Raw genomic sequence first — 6,000 nt, forward strand, 5'->3', positions numbered from 1 at the left:
TTCATGTCCAGGGTGTGCATTTGCCCCCATGAACTCAACATAGCGTCACTTATGATCCCAGGCTCCTTTGAAGACCTATCAATCTTCCCCACAACTCTGCAGTAAGGCTATCTCCTTCTGAAAGTTAGGGGGGGAAAAAAAAAAGCTTCCACTACCTTCCGATTCATCTTCAACAACTTGCAACAATTTGTATTAAAGTAGGTAATTTAGGCAGGTAAGTATTTTTGGATTGGGTTCAATTTGGACCATCTCATGTAAATCCAAACTTATAGAAAAGTTTGAATAATCAAGCCTGATCTAAATACATGAACTATCAATTTTTTATTTTTAAAATTAATTTTAATTTTACTTTAAAATTATTTAATTTTTATTTTATAAAAAATATACCATAACAACGAATCTCATTCCATAAAGTAGGATCAATTATATGGATTGTACAATGTTATTGTAATTTATCATTTATCAAATTTTTAGAAATATAAAATATATTTTTTAAATACTTAAAAGATATAGAAGACTCAAAAAAAATTAAAAAAATATGTGGGTCACAAAATTTTAAAATTAATATTAAAATACATTTTAAATATTAAAAATATGACAATGTGTAACACACCAAATTTTTTTTTTAAAATAATTTAACTCAATCATAGTTGGGTTACAACCACCCAACACATTTTTATATCAATAATTTCAATATAAAATATTTTATAATTGGCTTCAACTCACACACTATAACATTTCAGATAAATTTTTACCTTCCACATGCCATTAGGCTAAATCACATTTGTCCATCCTTATACTCCCAACAAGTAAAATAAGTAATTTAATAAATTTTCAACACAAGCCAGTTATTTGGCCTTATAATCATACCATTTTAACCAATCCAAAGTAAACCAAATATTAAAATTACAGTCATCCAAATTGTACCAAAAATAGAAATAGTTTGAAAAGCATGATTACATTTATATATTCATATAATTGACAATAAACAAAAAGCCCTAATATTGGCAATATAACACATTATAAATCATAAATTAAATACCCAAAAGAGACAGTGGATCTATACCACTAAGCCTCTGGGACTCCTCCACGTGTCACTCGTGGCTCTTCTCCTGAAAATTGTTAACCACATAATGAGACTCAAAAGTCCCAGTAACTAAAGCCAATTTATGATAGTGCATACAAACAGTTAAGTGTGTGCTTACTAAGTGAAAATTAAAAATAATATAATTTCAATAAATATAAGAAATATTACAATACACACAAACAACCATCCTTATATCCCTCCATTAACCTCGAGCCGTAGCCCTCACTCGGTGCTAAATTACCCGGCCAAAGGTAGATTAGCCCGAGCCCTTACAAGCCACCTATTGAGCTCCAATAGGGGCGTACCACGTGGCACATAAATACAATAATAATAGCAAGTCTCCCAACACGTCCCACAATAATTAAACAAATTCATAATAATATTGCACAATTATACAATATTACAAAATTCATAATTTTTTCAATAATCACCCAATTAACATGAAGTAACAGTAATCACAATTAAAAGCATGGTTACCTTGTGGCTTTTTCAATAAATTATTTCTTAAAATTTCTCTCTCACCACAATCTTCACCAGTAATACAATCTACAAATAACATATTATTTATAAATATTAGTTTTAATTTTTGAAACTAATAAATAATTCTAATAATAGAATTAAAAATATAACATAATTCCTAATCTCAATCTTAATACAAATCTATAGTTAATACTATTAAGTAAAATTTTTAACTCCTCTTTTAATTATCAATAAACATTAATAATCTAAAAATAAACTTCTAAACAAATTTCTATTATCAAAATTTTCTTTTTATTTCATAAATTCATACCTAAAATATCCAAAAATTAAAAATTGAGTCTCTGGCTTAGAATCATAATCTTATAATCATAATAATTCATTCCTCATCCCAAATAATCATCTAAACTTCAATAAATCAACATATATTTTTAGATCTAGTTTAGAATTTGATCCATAAGCCACAGATTCAAAGATCATCAATAAATTTATACTCTAGAACATTTATTATACTACTGACAACCTCAAAAATCATATTTATTCAACATAAATTCATTCCTCTTCCAGATCTTAAATTTTCTACCACTACAAACTCAGAAACCAAAGAAGAAGGATGACTAAGAAAAAATTTTAGAACACTTACTTAGTCTTGAAAAGCTTAAAATCACACCCTAAATATCCTATTAAAAACTCTTACCTTAAACCCAGCACCGGTGAACTTGGCTCACAGATGCTCTCTCTGCCTCAGCTCACGCACGAAAGAAGGAATGAAGAAATGAAGGAACAGGTGAGTTTTTACAAAATTCAGTGGGTCCCACACATTTTTTTATTATTTCTTCTTTTCTCTCTCTCTCTTTTTTTTAATATTATTATAATATTCATTATTGATGTGCGGCGGCCGAAAGTTTCCTTGTTCTTCTCCTTTCTTGTTTTTACACCTTTTCTTTTCTTTTTTTTATAATAATAATAATAATAATTTATAATATTTTTTTATTATTTTTTTAATTAATTTTTTTTAAGAATTATATCTTAGTTAGATTTAATAATCATCTCTTACTAATTTTCTTACCTCTAAATATTATTTTTTTTAAATTTCTATTAACCCAAATTAACTATTAAAATTTAAATGGGATGTTACACAATGTAAATATTTTTAATTTTTTAAGAAAATATCTATAATAATGTGTTCAAATATATGGTATCATGGTATAAAATGACATACAATTTAAAACATTAATTAATATTTAATATATTTCTAAAAATAAATTTTTTTTATTTGAGTTCAAGAGCTTGGCCCAAATTTTTTAGGCTTCTATGGGCCAGTCTAATTAGGCCCAAGCTTTAAAAACAATTTTATTAAGTCTGGTTTTAATTCTCTCTCTCTCTCTGTTTTTTTTTTTTTGTAGTTTATTTGGGTTCATACTCACTTGAATTATTAGTTCTAGCCTATATCATGAGAAACATGAGAGAACGCCTCATCCACCCAAACCGACACTTCTAACTTCTCTATTACCATGATGAGGACCTTCATTAATGTATCTGGTTTTGGTTACAATCTCCAGATCTATCAGATTTTAATTTCTGTTTTGATCAAGTCAGACATCGAAGAATACCACTAGCTTCGACCTCGCAAGTAAGTAGCACTTCATTTGAGTTTTGGTGCACTCGCTCATTCTGATGTTTCCAAAAAGAGCCACCATAAGATGCTAAACAAATCACACCAACATCCATAACTCTCAGCTCCTTTATCCCGAATATTGTGGTAAAACCATGAATCTATATTAAACTGAAAGAACCAGCCTTTCTTCTTCGTGGTCGGATTAGCTTCATCCACACCTCTCTAACAAGTCCACAGTTACATAACACATGTAGAGTATCTTCTGTTCTCCCATCGCAGACATTACACTCCTCAATGGTATGAAGGCTCCCTCTTGACACTATTTAAAAAATGCTTTTCGGAGTGTTTATTTTTCACTTTTAGGAATGCTTTTGAAACACTTTAGCAAGGTGCTTTTGGGGTGGCCTATGATATCGCTTCCCTTGATGAATTTTGTTTCATCTGTCATCAACCTTCCATGTTTTACCAACCACGAGTCTGGCATCTCTGTGGTATTAGCAATTTCCATATCATTGACCATATCAAATTAGGCTCCACCCCTTGATGGACATAGAGTTGCACAAATTTAAAAAAATATCAACTCGTTGCTGATACAGAAAAAAAAAAAGAAAAAAAAAGGAAGAAAAAAAAGTAAGTAACAGGTGAAAAATGTGACGAGAAGAAAAGCAAAAGAAAACCAAAAAAATAAAAAATAAAAGAAGGAAAGAAAGCATGTCACGGGTGTGACAAAGAGAAGAAAGAGAAGAAGAGCAAAAGCAAAAAGAAGAGTGAAATCTTGTTGATAAAAAAAGGGGAAAAAAGTGCAAAAACAAGAGTGAAAGAGAGAGAAAAAGAAAAAGACGTGAGTGGAATCTTGTCAAAAAATTTCAAGCACAGAAGAAAAGGTAATCAGGAGCTAACTCAGTTGTGACTTTTCTAAACTTCTATTGATTTAATTTTACATATATAATAATAACAATATAGTGAAAGAGTCAATATTTCTCTGGTCTCCACCTCACCTTCTGCTCCTCACGTGAATTCACTACCTTCAAGCGTTGCTTCACCTACTCCCATGTTGCTTGATCTTGGCTCTTTTATACATACATACATACATACATACATACATGATCTTGGTCTTTTTAAGTCAATATTTGGCATTGAATCATCACCACAGCAATATTTCCCTCGCAGCACTTGGGCCCATAACACATTGCGATCGGCGACTAGACGCCACCCAATTTTCATAAGCCAAGCCTTATTTTGCATGTTCGAGTGGCAAATTAAGTCCCAAGCCTCCAAATTGCTTTCCACTACAAATCTGATCCCAAGCATTGGTTATCTATGCGAGCCATGTTGATAATACTTCGATATGAATGATTAAAATAATGGGCATATTAGGAAACTTAATAATTAATCAACATTTTTTTTACAAATAACTAACTTAACTATTTTTCTTAATACTTGAGAATTAGTTAATTAACTGTTACATTTTTGAAATAAAATGGAGTTTCCAGTACCCCTCCATGCCTTCTCATATAATTGTAAGTTGCATGTCATTTTCATTTGATTGTTTCTCCATGTATATTGAGTATTTTTTAGAAACTTATTTTATTTTTAAATATAATAGGTTTCACAATATTTTTGAGTAATTAAATAATTTTATACTTATATTGAAAAAAGAGAAGAAATGTTAATGGTATCCTTTACCCATCACCATGTAATATTAATTGACATAATTAGAGGTAAAATTAAAAAATATTGTGATTTAATGTGATCTTAACTAAATAATAAACTTTTATTAACACATAAAATTGAGTTAAAAATTTTTATATATAAGGACAGATGGAGTAACAATTAAGACAGCCTTTCCATAATGGAAAGAAATTAATATAAAATGAAAATTTGCTTACAATTCAAATTTCAAACTTACGGAAAATTGCATTAATGGATTACTGAAATTCCTTAATATATGAAAAAGGATTAATGCATTTTAAATTTGTTAGTAGAAATATTATTCTAGGAAGCATACATATAAAAAATATCAAGTAATATATGATAACAATTGAGCAAACATGAGCGTAAAAAATGTCAAATATAATAATCTAAACAAGCATGATAGAAAAAAAATAATAAAAAAATATTGTTTTGATATGCATGTATATAAAAAGTGATAAGTAAGGATACTACTTTACAAATATGAGTGTGGGAAATAATAAGTATAGCAGTGAAAAAAGACAATAGTGATTAATTTTTTAAAAAATATAATTTTTAAATTTTTACACTTTGCCCGAGTTTTACTATAAATTTTTATACTTTTTTTATATTTCAAGTTTTTATACTTTTTTTTAATATTTTAAATTTTTATAATACCATTCATAAAGACACCTATAACATTAAAAAAAATTATAAAAATTTAAAATATTAAAAAATATAAAAATTTATAATAAAATTTAAATAAAATGTAAAAATTTAAAGTTATGTTTTCCTTTACTTTTTATCTTTTCTCCGTCAGTTTTCGTCAAGGGTCATGTTTGATTAGGGACGGCATGGGAAATTCATAATGTTTTAGTTTTTTCTTTTAATTAATGCGGTACAGTGGTTCATGAATGCGATTTTTCCTTTAAAAAAAAAAAAGGCTCACAAAGTGAACACTGGATACGCGTTCGAAACCTGCATCACTTTATCCAATAAGAAAGAGACACGTAGGACAATGGGTGCCGCATGACGTGTCCAGTGAAGAGCCAACGTTCTCGGATTTGGACTTTGGTCCTCCCTATTAATGTCATTCCGACGCTTGTATCATCTTCCGGATGATGAGCATAAAACTTTCGCTGGTGTT

Source organism: Prosopis cineraria, unplaced genomic scaffold, assembly GCF_029017545.1.
Source record: "Prosopis cineraria cultivar Desert tree isolate PC_DT_omini unplaced genomic scaffold, ASM2901754v1 PC9, whole genome shotgun sequence".
Taxonomy (NCBI): Eukaryota; Viridiplantae; Streptophyta; class Magnoliopsida; order Fabales; family Fabaceae; genus Prosopis; species Prosopis cineraria.